This window comes from Protopterus annectens, chromosome 9.part0 (genome assembly GCF_019279795.1).
Source record: "Protopterus annectens isolate FY-2018-M chromosome 9.part0, PAN1.0, whole genome shotgun sequence".
In the NCBI taxonomy this organism is placed as follows: Eukaryota; Metazoa; Chordata; order Ceratodontiformes; family Protopteridae; genus Protopterus; species Protopterus annectens.
The window spans coordinates 517974004-517996234 of record NC_056743.1 but is presented as its reverse complement, the minus strand read 5'-3'; positions in this window follow the sequence as shown (position 1 = coordinate 517996234).

Below are 22231 nucleotides of genomic sequence, written 5' to 3'. Positions count from 1 at the left end.
ACAATTATAAAAGTAAAATAGAATAAGAAACAGCAAGACAAGCTACACAATCTCTAATTTGAATGATGAAGAATTTTTGCACATAGCATGTTTTTATATTTTGAATAAGACATGTTGAAATTGTCCCTAAACGTTGTTGTGCCATAGGTACTACCATAAAGGTAAAAAATATAAGATGGTCTTCCTATGAAAATTTGATACACCTATATATCTGAAGAGGAGCACCCACGGTCATCAACTGCCACTTTACTGACTGGCAAATGGTCACCAAAATGTAACTAAACACACCCCTCATTGAACTTTATTAAATGCTGAGATTGTGTAAGAGTAGGGTAGGAAATTTCATTTTTTATTCTCAGTATTACAAAATTAAGAGTTCCATGGAGCAAAGTTTAGTATTTACTAACTGATAAAATTGAATTCTATGAAATGCTCCATTAACAGGTTGGCATAATCAAGTTAAGCAGTGTGGCAAAAAACATTTCATTAAGACAAAATAATGTTCATAATATGCAATGTCAGATATGGTATCATTTAAATACTTTTTCTCTCCCTCTGTTTTCATGATTCAGAAGGTACCTACTGAGTAAATAAATGCATGATTATTTTCACTACAATGCATTATGTAGAAAGATTTTCGTCAACCAGTCTTGAAACATTTCTAGAAAATACTAAGAGACTGAATAGTGTACACTGATTTATTTGTGACTTCGATTCAACAACATATTTTCAGACTAGACTCTCAAAACTCATTGGCTTTGTCCATGTGCTAACCCAGACTCATATCTTTTTTCCCTTCCTTTTCTACTCCTCTAACCTATGCCTCCAAATCTAGCTATTACCCTTTTTCTTCATAATATGAGGATAAAATATAACTTCTTTTTCTCTTAACTGAGTCTTGCTCATACCTTCTCGTGGGTGTAGTATACTGTTTAGTATAATTTTTTACTAAAATTTTTATAGTTTATAATTTTTAATTTTTCTTTGAACAATGCTGCCTCTGTATTTGCTTTATCATGTCTTTTTATATTGTTAACTTTGTCACTGTTCATGCTTGCAGCTTTTCTCCCCGGGCCTCTACTGAAAATGGACATATATCCAGTTAGACTAGCCCGGTCAACAAATGTAAAATAAATGTAAAATAAATAAATAAAATAATAGATAACTCTACACTGCCCAATTATAGATCAGAGTTATAATCAAAGACTAACTATGATTTAGCCCAACTCAGATCAAGCATGGTCCCTTTCAACGTAACCCTACCAAGAATAACTAAAGCTTGACTAAAAATTATTTTGTGTATACACACACACACACACACACTTCTGAACTGGGGATGAATGGTGACATCCAAGCACTGACTCTTTCATTTTAATATAAACTTTGTCCACTTAGTCAAAACTAACAAATCAAAAACATGCCTTACTGTTTACCTATAAAATAAGCCAGCCTTTAAATGATAAAATTGTAGCACTAAACTCAAAGAGTCATTATTGGACAAAATTGGAACAAAATCCCAATCCATGTTAGGCAGAGTCCCTCAATGACCCTCTTCAAGAGAAATCTTGACGAGTGGATGGGGGATCATAGGTTTACCCCTGGGATCTCTTCTGTGTCCCTACTAGACAGAGGCACAGTAAACTAACCTCAAAAGGGCTATCTTCTGTGACCTACTATACAGAGGCACAGACAACTAATCTAAAAGGGTGGCGAAAGCCAAACACACTCTGGCTAGGCTTATAAATGCCCTAGGGCAGATAGCCTAGTATCAACCTATGAACCTATTATTTCAAAGGCACGTGCTTCACTATTTGGTACATAAGTAAAATGGATAAACCCTTTAACTTAAATAAGCCATCATTCACAAGCCTTTAGGGTTGAATAACAATCTTCTTTACTTGAAATAAATAACTGATATAATTTTACTTTCAATTAATTGTGTAAACAGTAAATGCTTACAGAATAAATTGAAAATAATATATTAAAAAATGACAAAACATGGTCTGACTGCTTCAGTGTAAAAGATATAATGTGAGATTCAGAAAGGGTTGCTTCAAGTGGTAAGCCCTAACATGAATGATAAATCTATCACTGTTACCTCCTCTTATTCACAGACAGGCCCACCACAGTGATTTTATATGGTTGGAAGCATCAGTGTAGTGGGCATCCCAACATCTGCACTGTATTTCAATGAGGTATACAAGGGGGGCACGTAATGCTAATTAGTCATGTGCTCCCCCCTGGAAATGCCTGCAGGAAAGGATTTACACTACCAAGAGATTCTGAATCACGAGACTGTGCATCTGTCATGGAAAAAATGTTGCATTCCCCCATTATAGTCAATAGGAGAGAGGGGAATGCAGGTAAATTTAGGGAAGTTCAGTGGAGAAGCAGAAGTGTGTGTGTGTGTGTGTGTGTGTGTGTGTGTGTGTGTGTGTGTGTGTGTGAGTGTGTGTGTGTGTGTGTGTGTGTGTGTGTGTGTGTGTTTCTGTGTGTGTGTCTGTGTGTCTAAGCCTGTATCTACCGGAGTGGTTGCACTAAGGGGGTTAGGTAGGGAATTGAGAGTGCATGGTTTGTATATGTATATCCATAAGTGCATTTGAGTGTGGAGAGAGATGCGCTGAGTAAATATCCATATGTGCAATGACGCCTGTGAGTGTATGAGAATGTCTATGAATGTCTAATTGTATCTGTGGGAGAGTGACTGAGGCTGACTGGGTTCCAGTACCAATGCGATGAGTGGGCTACCAGTGGTATTTACTGCTGAAAATGCATTTAGTAAGTATGGGTGAATTAGCCAGAAAAGAGGTCTTTCTTACTGTGGCAAAACATGTCTATATATTGCATTTTATGTGACTGAGTAAACTCCTGTGGTAGGCAGCTTACGTGGCCACAACCATTGTCTGTGACAAGAATACTGTCCCTTACTATTTCTGACTTTTCAGTCCAAAATGTAATTTCAGGGTTCTTGCAGGCAATAATAATTGTTTATTATTCTGCAGTGGTATGTCCCAGAAAAAAACAGTAACTACTGATTCTTTTTTAACTGTTGGTTATCTTTCTGAGCCAACAAAGAGTCTCTGTTTTTATACATCTTTGGGCAAGACTTTTTTTGTATCTTTTGAATTTTCAGAGAATACCCTTCCTGTTGTCATAGTTATATACCCAAGGGGGCTGGCAAGCCAGAGTACAGATAAGGAAATTATGTTATCTAACTCGGCAACTTTCGGACATCAGACATTATAGTATTATACATACTTGCAGTGCCAAGAAGTAAGGCTTAGATAAAATGCAACACATTTCTAAATCAGCAAATGACATTATATGCCATTACATGCATCTTGTTTTGCATATTGCACCTCATTGAAAAAGGGCATTTAGTATGGTAAGCAATGCAACATTTGTTTACATATACAACTTACAAACCAGTATCTATGCACATTTACTAAGCAAATGATACACCACAAAGATAGAGAATACATTTAATTTAGCAACATCAGCCACCTGAAAGGACTTTTTCAGAATATATAATCAAACAAAACACATATAAATGTAAAAATCAATTGACAAATTCAAAATGAATTAGTCAGAGTCGGCTACAATTTAAATACTAATGTTAAATAAATACTAAAATGTTGAAATATTGAAAAAAAACAATAGAAAATCGAATACTTTTCCAAATGGAATAAGAAAACAACAATCAATTTTCCTTTAAATGCATTTAACAGTCTACATTTCAGTTTTACTTTCCTGCTCAAGATTACTCCACCCATCTCATAAAGTCTTTAATGCCTTTTTAGAAGCATTTGCCAATAACCATTTCAGTGGTTCTTTTCCCTGAGACTGCAACTCTCTCTATTAAAAAAATATTGTTGGGGATCCTGGGACTAATTCATGAAAAGAATAATAAAACAAACGGGCCTTGATTTCTTATGCTGTCACTAGCACATCAACCTTACAATATAATGAAATTCTTAGGACTAAGATGGCCACAGGGCTGAGGCGCTGGCTACAGTATATGAAATAACGGTTTTATTGTTTTATCTGTGCACAGGTTATTGTTTCAGTGAAATAGTCACTACAGTATGCAGCCTATGGCCATATGGTACCTTCTTCCCCCTCTGTCCTTTCTGTTCATAATACCGTTGCTTCTCAGTGACATTATCTTGTGCACCAATATCATGTCTCCTCTCTCTCTTTTGACCTCTAGTGAGAAGGTCTCTATCTTCTCTAATCTCTGGACATATCATTTCATATCCATCCCACATATCCATAAGGTATTTTTTTTTCTGAAGTCTTTTTCCAGCAGACCAATGCCTCTTTCTTTGTTTTGCCTCCAGAACTACAAACAATATTCAAGCAATGATTTGAAGACTGGAAGCACTGCCTTTTTCTTCCGGAGTTTGCTGCCCTGTGAATATACCCAGCATTCCATTTGCTGCTGCCGCTGATTACTCACTCTGCTTCTGGTGGTCCATTCTAAGAGAAGTCAACATCCTAGATCCTTGTTGTTACTTTGCTGCTATTACTTCCACACCTCTCAGCTGACACTTCATAATAAGGCTGTTGCAGACCAACTACTTTGCATTTGCCTTACTAGCTTCAGCTGCCATGTTTAGCACCAACGGGTCAGTTTTCCGTATTCTTCTTTAGACTCGCCGACCTTTCATTACTGCTGTGCCTCTATTTGTATTTGAATAAAGGAGGCTAATTTATTCCCTTTCTTATCAGATATAGCTGGGAAAAGGCACTGAAGAGTAGTGGAGGCCCTGCCGTATTCCACTATTCACTTTCCCAATAAATGCCATTGTCACTTTCATTACAGCACTCTGTGTCCTATCATGCAGTATCTGAGTTCTTCAGCCTTGGTCCTTCCACCATCTCAACAGTTTTCCTATCAGCTGCCTGTGTGGAACTAAGTCAAAGCCCTTACTGATGATCAGATAGACCACATACTCTTGCAAATTCTCAGCCCAGTCACACAACTGGATCAGGTTTGACCGACAGCTTCCTCTCATCATGAACCCATGTAGAATGATTCCCCTAGTACTAATACTTTTCCTGTCAGTGTTATTAAGCTCAGAAATAAACAGCTCCAACGTCAACCAAAAACTTTATTAAAACAAAGCTTTTGGGTAACAACTCTTTCTCAATGCGGTTGTTACCCAAAAGCTTTGCTTTAATAAAGTTTTTGCTTGATGTTGGAGTGGTGTATTTCCGTGTTTATCGTTATTTTTCCATTTACCACAGTATCAACCTTATTACCACTGTTATTAAGTTCACAGGCATTTAGTTGATTCAGTTTTTCCTGCTTCTTTCCTTGATCTCACTCTCAATACATGGCTAACACAGTTGCTGCACCTACAGTCCTAAGACACTTCTGCACTAGTCAGTGATCGTTTTAACAGCTTTGATGGGGGAAGCTGCACTTACAATGGCCAGATTACTGAACATTTGCAGATGCGGCCCATTAAAAATCAAATATTGAAAATTCCTGCCTGTGCAGACCCAGGAACGAGTGGTACCATGATTCTTGTAGGGGAACAAGTTCTGGAGTTCAATATTATGGTCTTCAGCACTTTGGTCTTTTGATATCATGGTCTTAAGATTTTGAATTTAAAGATTTTATGTTTTAAGAGCTCTAATGTTGCTATACAATCACTCCTTTAAAAAAACTGTCTGCAGCAGCAGTGTCTGTCTGAGCTCATACTAAATTTACATGGAAAATGTAAAACGATGATCTTATGAAACCACATCTCTAATAATAAATGATGATGCTGCTTTCAGTATTTCAAACTTAATTATTTTATCCTTGCTAGCATATTAATTGTTAAAACAATCAACTTACATCTTGCTGAAAATATCACATTTAATAAAGGTCTGTTTTCCATCTCCATACTTAGGCAACCCCAAACTATTATGGGATGTTGTGAACCACTTAGGTACTGACAGAGAATTTCACAGCGCTGTCAAAAAGCCGTGTTGTACTTGAAGCAACTTACATGATTTAACAAATTAAATTTTCACCAGGAAGTGTACTATTGCATAGTAATATCCTATATGCCATTACTATATCAATTATCTTGACTACTCCTCATTTTAATTTAATTCTTTTTTTCTAAATAATCTATAGCAAAGCTCCTAGGAGAAATTAGAATTATACTTCACATTTCCACGATCTCCATTCAAACATAATGAATGTAGGCCTGTCTATTCTAAGTGGACCCCTTATGCACGTTTTGTCTTATGCTCAGGATAAAAATCATTATAGCAAGTTTTAAACATTCGCTAACTATACATCGACTAAAGGTTCTGCACTCTAAATCACCAAATGACTACAGATGCAAAGTGAATCCATGTTCACTAGCAAATATACTACATAAGCTGTTGTATGACTACATCCTGAACTATATTACCAAATATGATATACTATGAGACAGAAAGGATTTTTTTGACCTAAGTATTGTTTTATTGCTGCTTTAGACTTCATAACTGACCAGATTTATTTTAAGGGCAATTAATGGGCACTGACGTCTTAGATCTCAAATGTGCTTTAAAAACTTTGACCACAGTATGTTATTATAGAAACTGAAAATCACTGATTTTGTCACGTTATACAGTGGTTTTCTTATCTGTCAAATAAGCCCTTCACAGAACCTGACAATGTTATCTTAGCAGATCAAAGTGTATGCCATAAGATTCTCGTCTCTGTAAATGACCTACATGCAACCCTTTTCAGTACTAACTGTACACTGATGAATTAGTTCTGCTAAAGTTTCATACATTTCCCACTCACCTAAACCAAGCTGATCTGAAAGATTTATATAAAAAAAATTTAACCATAAAGACTCAAAATGACATTGTTATGATGTCTGGAAGTCAATAAAGATTATTCATTGCCAGAGTACTGCTAATAAAGGGCCTAAAAATGTAACTGTACGTTTTACATTCCATCAAATATACCTTAGCATTACACTTAAATAAATACTAAAATACTAATGTTAAATAAATACTAAAATGTTGAAATATTGAAAAAAAACAATAGAAAATTGAATACTTTTCCAAATGGAATAAGAAAACAACAATCAATTTTCCTTTAAATGCATTTAACAGTCTACATTTCAGTTTTACTTTCCTGCTCAAGATTACTCTACCCATTTCATAAAGTATTCAATGCCTTTTTAAAAGCATTTGCCAATAACCATTTCAGTGGTTCTTTTCCCTGGGACTGCAACTCTCTCTATTAAAAAAATATTGTTGGGGATCCTGGGACTAATTCATGAAAAGAATAATAAAACAAACGGGCCTTGATTTCTTATGCTGTCACTAGCACATCAACCTTACAATATAATGAAATTCTTAGGACTAAGATGGCCACAGGGCTGAGGCACTGGCTATAGTATATGAAATAACGGTTTTATTGTTTTATCCGTGCACAGGTTATTGTTTCAGTGAAATAGTCACTACAATATGCAGCCTATGGCCATATGGTACCTACTTCCCCCTCTGTCCTTTCTGTTCATAATACCGTTGCTTCTCAGTGACATTATCTTGTGCACCAATATCATGTCTCCTCTCTCTCTTGACCTCTAGTGAGAAGGTCTCTCTCTCCTCTAATCTCTGGACATATCATTTCATATCCATCCCACATATCCATAAGGTATTTTTTTTTCTGAAGTCTTTTTCCAGCAGACCAATGCCTCTTTCTTTGTTTTGCCTCCAGAATTACAAACAATATTCAAGCAATGATTTGAAGAGTGGAAGCACTGCTTTTTTCTTCCAGAGTCTGCTGACCTGTGAATATACCCAGCATTCCATTTGCTGCTGCCGCTGATTACTCACTCGGCTTCTGGTGGTCCATTCTAAGAGAAGTCAACATCCTAGATCCTTGTTGTTACTTTGCTGCTATTACTTCCACACCTCTTAGCTGACACTTCATAATAAGGCTGTTGCAGACCAACTACTTTGCATTTGCCTTACTAGCTTCAGCTGCCATGTTTAGCACCAACGGGTCAGTTTTCCGTATTCTTCTTTAGACTCGCCGACCTTTCATTACTGCTGTGCCTCTATTTGTATTCGAATAAAGGAGGCTAATTTATTCCCTTTCTTATCAGATATAGCTGGGAAAAGGCACTGAAGAGTAGTGGAGGCCCTGCCATATTCCACTATTCACTTTCCCAATAAATGCCATTGTCACTTTCATTACAGCACTCTGTGTCCTATCATGCATTATCTGAGTTCTTCAGCCTTGGTCCTTCCACTATCTTAACAGTTTTCCTATCAGCTGCCTGTGTGGAACCAAGTCAAAGCCCTTACTGATGATCAGATAGACCACATACTCTTGCAAATTCTCAGCCCAGTCACACAACTGGATCAGGTTTGACCGCTAGCTCCCTCTCAACATGAACCCATATAGAATGCTTCCCCTAGTACTAATACTTTTCCTGTCAGTGTTATTAAGCTCAGAAATAAACTGTTCCAATGTCAACCAAAAACTTTATTAAAGCAAAGCTTTTGGGTATCAACTCTTTCTTAATGCGGTTGTTACCCGAAAGCTTTGCTTTAATAAAGTTTTTGCTTGATGTTGGAGCGGTTTATTTCCGAGTTTATCGTTATTTTTCCATTTATCACAGTATCAACCTTATTACCACTGTTATTAAGTTCACAGGCATGTAGTTGATTCGATTTTTCCTGCTTCTTTCCTTGATCTCACTCTCAATATATGGCTAACACAGTTGCTGCACTACAGTCCTAAGACACTTCTGCACTAGTCAGTGATCTTTTGAACAGCTTTGATGGGGGAGCTGCACTTACAATGGCCAGATTACTGAACATTTGCAGATGCAGCCCATTAAAAATCAAATATTGAAAATTCCTGCCTGTGCAGACCCAGGAACGAGTGGTACCATGATTCTTGTAGGGGAACAAGTTCTGGAGTTCAGTATTATGGTCTTCAGCACTTTGGTCTTTTGATATCATGGTCTTAAGATTTTGAATTTAAAGATTTTATGTTTTAAGAGCTCTAATGCTGCTATACAATCACTCCCTTAAATAACTGTCTACAGCAGCAGTGTCTGTCTGAGCTCATACTAAATTTACATGGAAAACGTAAAATGATGATCTTATGAAACCACATCTCTAATAATAAATGATGATGCTGCTTTCAGTATTTCAAACTTAATTATTTTATCCTTGCTAGCATATTAATTGTTAAAACAATCAACTTACATCTTGCTGAAAATATCACATTTAATAAAGGTCTGTTTTCCATCTCCATACTTAGGCAACCCCAAACTATTATGGGATGTTGTGAACCACTTAGGTACTGACAGAGAATTTCACAGCACTGTCAAAAAGCCTTGTTGTACTTGAAGCAACTTAAATGATTTAACAAATTAAATTTTCACCAGCAAGTGTACTATTGCATAGTAATATCCTATACGCCATTACTATATCAATTATCTTGACTACTCCTCATTTTAATTTAATTCTTTTTTTCTAAATAATCTATAGCAAAGCTCCTAGGAGAAATTAGAATTATACTTCACATTTCCACGATCTCTATTCAAACATAATGAATGTAGGCCTGTTTATTCTAAGTGGACCCCTTATGCACGTTTTGTCTTATGCTCAGGATAAAAATCATTATAGCAAGTTTTAAACATTCACTAACTATACCTCGACTAAAGGTTCTGCATTCTAAATCACCAAATTACTACAGATGCACAGTGAATCCATGTTCACTAGCAAATATACTACATACTACTGGAAAATATGAAGGTCTCTCCAAACACTATTATATTGGGCGACTTCAACTACCCTAACATAGACTGGGAGCATTACTCTAGCTCCAACACCCTAGCCCAAAGGTTCCTAGAATTTATAAACTCAAATGCTATGGAACAACTTGTTACCACTCCCACAAGAGGGGAAAACATACTGGACCTGATCATCACCAACATGGGGACTCTATGCTCCAGACCAGAAGTGTATCCCTCACTGGTAAGATCAGACCATAAACTAATCTCACTGGATATTCACATCCCGACCCCACCCCCTGCCCAGAAAACCACAGTGAAAAACTTCTCTAAAGCAAATTTCACACTCCTCAAAACCGAGGTGGAATCCTTCAAAGCCCCCGAGCCTGTGGAAAATACGGCCCAGACCGCAGAATCTAAATTACTAAAATTACCAACTAAATTATCTAAATTGAACAGGGACAAATCGGACTTTGTTAAAAACAATGTATTCTCATGGCCGAGAGAAAATATAAATAGACCTTCTCAAAGCAATATTGCTTTCAATAATACACCAAATGCAAGATCTTTTCAAAGCAATACTGCTTCCAACAATGTGCCTAATGTAAATAATGACTCAAACTCTTATGCAGCTCAAGCTGCTGTTCCTGGCTTTGTTCCTAGCGCTTCAGTTGGATCAATTACAACAACTAAAGTTATTCTGAATGCAAAACCTAGCAACTCTATGCCAAATAATGATAACAGGACTTTAAACGAAAATACAACCCCAGATGCAGTTTCCAGCTCTACTTCCAGTCTTCCGATCACTCAGACCGCAGTAACAACAGAATCTCTGAATGCTAATGCTAGCAATAAGGTCCACCAAACTTCAACTGTAATAAATGATAACTATAAAGTCTTAAACAGCAATGGGACTAAACCTAAAAACAAAGTAAAGACTTTTCACTCGTCAGCGCCAGAAGCAACATCGCATGACCTAAATACTTCTACTAATGTGGATTCTGATTCTTTGGACACGAAAAGAGAAGCAAGTGTTTTTTAGATAAAGACAAGAAAAACTATTTTACTCTGAAGACAGCATTACTGTTCAGGCATCGTGCCAAGAGCCTTCCCAACAACGGACAGACATTCAGAATCAATCAAACAGAGGGAACGGTTCCCCTTCACAAAAAGAGACGTATGTAAATTCAAGTCTGGTTGTTAACATTTCTTCTTTTGAATTAGATGCAGATCAGCTTAAATTACTAAATAAAGGGTTATCCTTTATACCTGCAAGGAAAGCTGATATTACAGAAATGCTCAAGGACTTAAGGTTACTAGGTAGAAATTTAGCTTTGAAATGTTTGTTTCCAACGAATACAAATAATAACACCCATAATATGTATAAGCAACCCAGTACATTTATTCCACCTATTCCATCAGATATTCAAAGATTTATGGATGTTTGTGAAACTGCTTTCAGAGATACAGATGCTTCTTCTAGTTTTAATTATTCTTTTTGTAACTTAATTCCAGAAGAGCAGAGAGCCTTACATGAATTACAAAATTTACATTCTGTAGTTTTTAAACAAGCTGATAAAGGCGGTGGCATAGTCACTTTAGTCAAAGAGCTATATGTTCAGCAAATGGAAAAACTTTTATTTAACATAGATACATATCAATGTATTTCAAAAATTACTGTAAATGCTATTATAGACAAAGTGTCTTTTTTGCTATTTGATCTATTAGTCACTGGCCTAATTGACAAATCATTATTTAAGTATTTTAATATTAACAAACCCACTATTCCTAGTATTTATGGGTTGCCTAAGATTCATAAGAACCTCTCTACTCCACCAATGCGACCCATAGTCTCTGGAGCTGGTTGGTGTACTGAACCCCTTTCCATATATGTTGAAGGCAATCTACATGGCCTATTAGAGAATTGTCACACAATACTTAGGGATACTAAGATGTTCCTAGAAAGATTGCATAACAGAATGGACAGTATAACAGAAGATACAGAGTGTGTCCTTGTTACCATAGACATAGAATCTATTTTTACTAGCATACCTAATTGTTGGGGTATTGAAATGATGAGAGGTTCTAACAGCTAATAAATGTTTTACCAACACTAAAACTCAACAAATATGTAGCTTATTAGAAATCATACTAGAAAACAATATTGTTGTTTTTCAAGATCAGTTCTTTTTGCAAAAAGTTGGCGTAGCGATGGGGACACCATGTGCAAACAGCTATGCCAATCTGGCTTTAGTTTGCTGGGGAGAGACAAACATACTTTCTGTAAATAATCCATTCTTAGGACAAGTATTGTGGTACGTATGTTTTGTAGATGATGTCTTTTTGCTATGGAAAGGTGATGGTACTGATTTTGTATCCTTTGTAGAATATTTACATAATACTACTAACTTTTTGAAATTTTCATACCAGATTTCTGCAACAGATATTAATTTTCTTGACGTACATATCACTAAGTTCTGCTCTAATCATTTAAGCAGCAATATCTATTTTAAACCCACCAGAAAAAATACAGTATTACATAAATCCAGTATGCATCCTAGGCATATATCCAGGAATGTACTTAAGGGCCAAGTTTTTAGAACTTTAAGATTACATGACGATGATGAAGATGCAGTTACTGCATCTCAAAAAACTAAAAACAGAATTTTTGGAAAGGGGATATCAAGCAGGGGATATTGATCAAACTATTTCTGATGCTTGGCAACAGAGACCCACTAGATGTAGACCGTACTTTCATTCTAGTACTAATAGTGGTAATATAGACACTGAATCTTCTGGCAATAATGTTTTTAGAATTGTTTTTCAATTTGCTAGTAACATTAATCAATATACCGACATTATTAGGAGACACTGGCATTTACTACAATATGTTCCTAATCTGGTTGGTATAATTGGAAATACCCCTCATTTTAGTTTTAGAAACAACAAGTCACTGAAGCAGCACTTGTGCAATAGAGATACATATAAAGGCACAAGTAAATCTGTTAGACAGGGTACTTTTCCCTGTAGAACTTGTAGCGCCTGTCCCCATATTTTTAACAAAAGTACATATACACATCCAACTAGGCATTTTACTTTACATTCTAAACAGTATTCAGACTGCAAAACCACAGATGTTGTTTATTTTAGTTTCTGTCAGCAATGCCCAGCATTTTATGTGGGCAAAACTAACAGGCCATTAAAAGACAGAATTCTAGAACACATTCGTGATATTATAAATAATAAACAAACTAATGCCCTTGCTAATCATGTTATGCGTACAGACGCTTCCCATTCATTTAAATTCTTTGTTTTACAACATTTTCATAGAAATTTGAGAGGAGGAAACATTGAAAATGTTACAGAAAGCCATGAGCAAAGATGGATTTTAAAACTTGATGCTGAACGCTATCCAGGGCTTAATGGGACTTCTTCTTTAATCCTTTTTTAAAAGCAAGACGTCTTAAGCATTGGTTTATTTTAACATGTTTTATTTTATTCTTAACATTTTTTATTGTGATATATATAAATAATATATATATGTATATATATATATATATATATATATATATATATATATATATATATACATATACTTCTTATGTCTATAAAAGGTTTTTAGTGATCTACTAGAAATATCTACATTTACATAATCTATATTCACTGTTTTAAGATAATATGTTTTAAAATAGAGATGTATATTTTTTTTTTTTTTTTTTGCTGTCTCTAAATAGTAGCTAATTGTGACATCACTGATTCTGCTTAATTGATGACTAAGCTGTTATTTAAGAGCTGAAGTGCATTTTAACTTTGTCTGATGAAGCAACCACTGTTGTGAAAGCGCTTACCTCTGTTCAGTTTTTTATTTTTGTACTATTAAACGCTATTGTGTGTCACCCTGGTGCACTGTTTTTTTGTATTTATTCCCATTTTTTGCACCTCGGTCTTACCCGCAGCCGTTTCTTTGTCTGTTTTTTCAGACCGCAGAATCCTTTATAAACGCATTCTATGAACACCTTCAGGAATGCATGGATCATGCAATCCCAAATAAAACCAAGACCCAATCCTCCAAAGGCAGACGTCCTGTCTGGTGGACCCCAGCCATAAACAAACTATACAATAGAAGAAGGAAGCTACTACATGACAGAGCAAAATCCCAAAAAGGATAGGCATCTCTGATCAGTATTAGCAAAAAACTATGGGCACTCATAAAATCGTCTAAGGCCAGCTTCGAGAGAAAAACTGCACAGGACACTAAGGATAATCACAAGGCTTTCTTTAGTTATGTTAGGAACCTGGGTGGGAATTCCCAGATATGCTCAGAATTAGTCCAAAATGACAAAAAAATACATCTACCCCAGAGACATTGCCAACATCCTAGCTGACAGGTTCAGCGCAAACTTCTCCACCCTCTCCCCACCAAAAGGGCAAATATCTATCGCAGCAGAGTGCTGCCCCCCTGACATCTCAGATGCTCAGGTAAGAGCCGCCCTCTCCAAAGCAAAAAACACAGCATCAATAGGACCAGACGGTGTCCCGGGCTGCATCCTACATGAACTCCAAGAAGAGCTAAACCCAAACATAAAACTACTGTTCAATCTCAGCCTTACTACAGGATATGTACCCAAAGAGTGGCGTACAGCAACAGTGGTCCCTCTCCACAAAGGTGGTGCCTCAATGGATCCTGGAAACTATTGCCCCATAAGCCTGACTAGCTTGGTCTGCAAAGCTATGGAAAGGATCATCATGGACCTCATAAATAAAGATATTGGGGATCTACAGACACTGGATCCTACCCAGTTCAGCTTTGTTAAGGGCAGATCTTGCCTCTTAAACCTGGTCAATTTCTTTAAAACAGTCACCAAGGCCATTGATGAGGGAAGGTGGTCCACACAGGCTACCTGCACCTCGCAAAAGCCTTCGATACAATACCCCACTCGGGCATTATAGATAAGCTCACCAGCTTAAATATAAACTCCTATGTCACTAGATGGATTGCAAACTGGCTCAAGGACAGAACCCACATGGTTAGAATTGCTGGAGCCATGTCAGACTCCAAACCAGTTACAAGTGGCATCCCACAAGGCTCAGTCCTGGGACCTCTCTTGTTCGGTATATATTTCTCAGAGGTACAGGCCAACACAGAAGGACTGTGGCTGACCAAGTTCGCAGATGACTGCAAACTGGGCGCCATAATCGACTCTCCAGACGACACAAGCATCCTCCAAAAGGGCCTCATAGAAACAGACAACTGGTGCCAGAGCCATGGCCTCAAGCTAAACGCCAAAAAGTGTATAGTCATCCCTTTGGCAAAACAAAGTGCCCACAAATTACCACATAGGTGGTAATCCATTAAGTACAGAAGAAGTAATTAGGGACCTGGGGACCCAAGTTGATAGCAATCTCTCATTTGACAACCACGTGGCCAAAGTGGTTAGAAAAACATTTTATATAGCCCACCTAATCATGAAGGATTCACATCTAGATCAGGGAGGTCATCGTGCCTCTTTACTCATCCCTCATCAGGCCCATAATTGAGTACAATGCCCCTTTTGGGATATACCTTACCAGACACCTGCAGCAACTGGTAAGACCCCAAAAGTACCTCACCAAGAGGATCAAAGGGCTCAAACAGATGCCATATGCTGCCCGGTTAAAGAAACTCCAGCTCTACTCAGTGGCATACCACCTGCTCAGAGGCGATCTGTGCCTGACGTATAAAGCCATGTCCAACCCGGAATTAATGGACATGCTGCACCTCAGAAAATCCAAATCCCATCGAGCTACGCGCTCGAGAGACTTGAACCTCAGCACTGAAATAAATAGGACATGCTGGAGGGACAGATTCATAAGCCAGAGGCTCCTTTTACTCTGGAATAAAATCCCAGTCCAGGTTAGGCAGAGTCCTTCATTGACTCTCTTCAAGAGGAATCTTGATGAGTGGATGGGAGATCATAGGTTTACCCCGGGTATCACTTCTGTGTCACTGTTAGACAGAGGCACAGTATACTAACCTCGAAAAAGGGCATAGCAAAATTAATTTAAAATGGGTGGCGAAAGCCAAACACACTCTGGCTAGGCTTATAAATGCCCTAAGGCAGATAACCTAGTATGAACCTATGAACCTATAAGCTTTTGTATGACTACATTCTGAACTATATTACCAAATATGATATACTATGAGACAGAAAGGATGTTTTTTGACCCAAGTATTGTTTTATTGCTGCTTTAGACTTCATAACTGACCAGATTTATTTTAAGGGCAATTAATGGGCACTGACGTCTTAGATCTCAAATGTGCTTTAAAAACTTTGACCATAGAAACTGAAAATCACTGATTTTGTCACGTTATACAGTGGTTTTCTTATCTGTCAAATAAGCCCTTCACACAACCTGACAATGTTATCTTAGCAGATCAAAGTGTATACCATAAGATTCTCGTCTCTGTAAATGACCTACATGCAACCCTTTTCAGTACTAACTGTACACTGATGAATTAGTTCTGCTAAAGTTTCATACATTTCCCACTCACCTAAACCAAGCTGATCTGAAAGATTTATATAAAAAAAAATTTAACCAAAAAGACTCAAAATTACATTGTTATGATGTCTGGAAGTCAATAAAGATTATTCATTGCCAGACTACTGCTAATAAAGGTCCTAAAAATGTAACTATACTTTTTATATTCCATCAAATATACCTTAGCATTATTAATGCACTCTCTTCAACAGAGATTTCCAGTCCTTTTTCACCTGTTTAGGCCCAGACCACGACGTACCTCGCTGCCAGTTTTTGTGCTTTGTTCAACGCCAGAACTGTTTGTTGTCTGGCCCTTATTGAAGCTAAATACTTTCGTTCTCCATCTCCGTATTCCATAATGGCTTCGGTAAGCCATTAGACGACCGATCTTCTTAACCAAACTCTTTCCTTTACTAAGCACACACATATGCAGAACAGTGCATAAGCAACATTATTATCCAGCTGAAGTCCCGTGCAAAATATCCCACCTTTTAATCACTGATATCAAATAAGCAAAAGCACTATATATGTTATTTCGCAGACTCAAACAAGCCCTGCTCATTATTTCAATGTGATCGCCATCATATAGGACTTTTACAAAAAGCTGAGAATAATATTTTAATACTCATTTACCTAGCTGACAACTTATACAGCAGTTAAGAAACCATTCTGGAAAAACTGACCCTAGGACTTGGAACTGTAACCCATAATATGCAAAAAATTGTGACATTCTGCCATCAATTAATAAAAGCTTATAAACATATCTCATAGATATTAATAAATATAGTTACAGAAGGAATCCAAGCTAATGATGGCACTACCCTGTTGTACTTAATTTATCTGTTCTAGCTAAACATACTACTATTGATAAATTCGTCAAATGGCAGACCCAAACACTTGTATAAATATTATACAGAAACGTGTATGCGGTACCTTAATCAGTTAATGCAGTTAGATTGGATCGATATTTATGCCTACAGAATTATCTCTGCAGCTTCCTAGATCTGTGTAGCGCTGTTGCCATCTACTAGGCAGCTAGGAACTGATTTCAACATGTTAAAATTACTAATTTTATTCCCAGATGTATATGTTTAAGTCTTGGTTTGGCAATTCACTGTATTCAGTGCCGTCTCTTAAATATGGTACTTCTTTGTACTCGGTTGTTTTCCTTTCATACAAAGCTTTATATGATGTCATAAATTATTTAAAGGTATTTGTTTTATTTATTTTAAATCTGTTTGTAACTTGGCTATATAGTTCCTTCTCTATGTTGTATTTTTAGAAAAGTGAAAGTATATAACAATTCGACAGTGTAAAATGAATGATTCTTTCTGTTTGAGATGAACCCTACCTTTATGTTATATGACTGCCTCCTGCCTGGGGTCATAATGGAAATGTTCCATTTGTTAGGACTAATTCACTTATGTGGTTAAGAATGGATTAATCAAACAAATTAAGAAATGCACTCTCTTCAACAGAGATAATACATTACTCAATGCAGAATTCAAATGCAGTTTATGGCCACATTGATAACTAACCATACCTTGTCCTACTTAAACATTTACTGTCAAGCCACTTGCATCTTCTCAGAGTATGATCCCATCTGGATAGTTGTAAACATCACAGCATAAAAAGTATTTGATTACACCTTGTTATTGGCTACCTTCTATACCCTTCCCAAAATATGACAAATAGCTGCTTTTGACCTTAAAACAATCAGTTCCCCACTTTAACCACATTGTCATACTGAGTGTTTTAAACTTGAACCTGCTTACCTATATTAATCAGGACATTGGCAAATGGTTAACTGATCAAGCATTAGAGTAAATGGTCACTGAACTTAGTGGACCAAACTTTAAATCAGGCAACCATTATTTGTTTGATATCCTAATTACAAATATACTGGACAAAATATCTTCCGTTTCTACTTTTACCCCCTATTTATGCAACTACTGTCTCAATATCTTCTATATTAATATTATCACAGCTTCATAAATACTCATCAAAATTTATTTTAGGCCAAAAACTTAAAAAAATAAATTAAACTTCAGAGCGGACTCTCTATACTTGACAGGAGTCTTATTTTAGTCTGTCAAAAACCCTGTGAAGCTGTCAATATTCTCTTAAACATTCTTCTTACCCTTTAGGAAAACCTTTTCCAATTTATATCACATCCTTGCATGGCAACTCAAAATATATGAATGACAAAAGAATCAAAACTTCTGTTAAAGCCCTTAGATGAAGCTTGGTCTAAGTGGAAAAGAGCTACCTCAAAAGCCATCAAACAATTCTGTTCAGTCAAGCAAAAAAGGTCAATCGGGTTTTAGGAAAATCTTGACTCTTAAGCTGATCTTCAGGCAAAAGCTGAAATACAGTTTATAGACTTTTTCAAAGTATTTCTCAACTGTTATGCACATATTTCACTGTCTTCCTATATGCAGACCCATCAGAATATACCTCAAGTTCTTTTCCTGGCCTTTCAATAAAATTACCAGTAACTAACTCCTTGCAGCAGATAGTTTGCACTTCTGATTTATCAAAGCCTATAGTGAGCTTATTACACTCACAAACAAACACAAACACATCTACACCTGCTCTTGCAGTTCCTTTGCAGTTACTTGGAAAAAATGGGGTCTATATCATAACATCGAAGTTGCAAAACTCTGAATGTTATAATATCGAACCCAAAAGCTCTAAGAGTGACAACAGCGAAGCCACGGAACATCGAATTCTTTCCCAGGGAAAGAATTTGGTGAGCCGTTTCCACAGCTTCGCTATTTCCTCCACTGCGGTGCGATCTCGGATTTGGTATATTTAAGTAGGAGGGTGTGGGGGCACAGCCCCCACATTGGGGGGTGTGGTGGCGAAGCCAGCCCACATTACAAATGGTTTGTAGTATTTGTGTGTTTCGTGCTGGAACAGTGATTTTTTTCCTAAGGAAAAAAAATCTCTATTCTCAGCTTTCGGTGTTTTATGCTTTTGGGGTTTCAGGTTCGATGTTATTGTGTTCGATATTGTCACGTTTCGAGCATGTGATATAAACCTGAAAAAATGGCATCATAAAACCCATCCCAGAATGACAAGAACAATTCTTCTTATGACTTCACAACTCTAGGTAAATACTGAAAATATTAGCCTACAACAACATTGCTGAATTCACACAGAGTCAAAAACGTCTGCTTAGAAAGCAAACCAGCTTCTCTTCTGGAAACAGTACAATGACGGTCCTCAGGACGTTAGCTGATGATATTTTTAAAAAAGTCTGACAAATTGCTGCTTCACAGGTAAACGCCCCTGCTCAGAGAAATATAAAAAATTTTGTAAAACAACCAAGTACTGGGCAGGAGTGAGAGTGAGAAAATAACAGAAGATAACAATCCAAGATGTAAAATCCACGTAGTTTATTGCAGACAAGAACAAACGGATAAGCGCTTTCACTGTATCAGCTTCTTCAGATCCATGAAACAAACCTCCTAACACAAACTAGTTATATATTAAAAGCACACTGAGACAATTAAATAATTAACCTATCAAGAAGATGATCCAACACAAACCTCTATTTAAAGGCATAGCAAACTGCAAAGAACAGAAAAAAACTTACTACAAGAATATAAATGCATAAAATAACTTAAAACATCCGTAAAATGACTTTAAACACTCCATAGAATATATAAAAGATTTTTCAAAACACATAAACTAATACATGAAAAAATTGTATATGTAAATACATAAAAAACTTTGAGACATAAGGACATAATGTAGGCATATACATATAAGTAATTAAAAATAGTCACTTTACATGCCTGCGCTGCCTTAGGCTAGGTTTTATGGATGCCCTTTCATTTAAACCCAGTCCCCTATCAGCCCTTAAAAGTGTTATCCAGTCACTCTCTTTTCCTTCAGTGTATATCCTAACATCACCACCCCTCTGATTTGGGGTGATGACCTCTAACACTCGAAACAAAAACTTGTGGTCATGACCATGCGTGACCACATGTTTAGCTAAAGCATTATGCAATGTACCCTTCCTAATGTGGTAATTATACTCTCTTATCCTATCTCTGAGTGGGCGGTTGGTCTTACCTACGTAGAAAGAGGAACACAACTGACACACTGCCAAATAGACGACATGTACGGTCATACAATTCGCCTCCACTTTAGTATAAAAAAACTCTTCTCAAATCAGGATGAAAAAACTCCACATTGCTGTCTATAAAAGGGCAAAAGTTGCAGTGACCACAGGGTCTGGTACATCCTACCTTTTTAGGATGTCTATCATGTCTTGGATAGCACAACATCCTTTTCAAGTTGTTCTTATTCCTAAAAAGAAAACGTAGAGCTTCACCTACTATCTGCCTAAGGTCATCATCGACCTGCAGGACACCCCAAAACTTACTGACAATCATCCTGATTTCAAACTGATCTGATGAAAAAGTTGTGGAGAACTTAACACAGCGATCAATCTTTTTATCCCCAGCAACACTAGGATATATGGGTCCAAAATAAGGACTGGCTACAGTCAAACGTAGATTGTGTACTTCATCCAGATGGTGGTTGACCTCGTTCACATTATACCCCCTTTCTGTTAACCTCCTTGTCAGGTTATCTAATTCATTGGTAAACCCTATATCCATAGGGTTTAACCTTGAGGCCCTAATTGCCTGTCCTTTCATAATATTCCTAAATATGAACGGTGGATGCATGCTCGTTCTCATAAGTAATGAGTTACAGTGACAGGTCTTACGAAAAACCCCTGTGTTGATAATATTATCTGGTAACCTTTCAACAAACAGATCCAAAAATTCAATCTTATGCTCAGAGAAATGCATAGTAAACTTAAGGAAGGTAGTTAGATTGTTTATCATTGTATACATAGATTGCAACTGTGCCAATGTCCCTTTCCATAAAACAAAAAGGTCCTCCACAAACCGCCGATAAAATACTACATGCTCCCTGAACAATGTTTGACAAAACAACACATGTTCCTCCCAATGGGCTAAAAATATGTTAGCGTAGCTGTTGCACAAGGTGTGCCCACGGCTACGCCATCACATTGCCTGTAAATAACATCTCTGAACATAAATAAGTTATTTTCAAGAACCAGTTCTAGAAAGTGTGTTATCAAGTCAATCTTAACATCCAAGTAGTCACTATGCTCCTTTAAATATTCTGAAACATAGGTAAGTCCTAGCCCATTCGGTATAACTGTAAAAAGGGACTGCACATCAAAGGTTACAAATATACAGTCCGCAACAGTTCCTTGTTGTTTAATACATTCATAGAGGTCTATTAAGAACTGCTTAGAGTCTCGTAATACAAAAGTATTATTATTCAAAACTTGCCTTAAATTTTTTCCTATAAAGACAGATAGATGCTCAGTTACCCACCCACGACCAGAAACAATTGGTCTCATGGGTGGGTCTTTATGTATCTTGGGTAGCCCATGTATCACAGGAATAACAGGCGCCCTGATGCAAAGGTATTCATATAACTCCTTCCCTATTAAATTACTCTTAAAAATATCCAAAAGTGTATAGCCAACATACCTAATAATATCAACATCATGTACTGTAATCACTTCATAAAACTTATCAAGCAACATCATTTCCATGGTTGTGTTATAATGCAAAGTATCCATAACTACAATCCTACCACCCTTGTCTGCTGGCCTTATAATGATGGTGGAGTCATCTTGTAATTTCTTTAAGCTTAACCTCTCCTTATAGGTAAGGTTATCAGACCTCATAGGTCTCCTATCTCTCTTGCTGTCGTAAAAGCTATATAATTCATCTTCCGTTAGTTTTAAGAAAGCCTCAACCAAAGGATGATTGGTGGGCACAAACTCACTCAAATTCTTAAATATGAACTCCCTATTATCAGTTGATTCATTACTGGAACCCCTAAACATATATTTTAACATAACATTTCTGCAAAAAATTTAATGTCTGTAATAG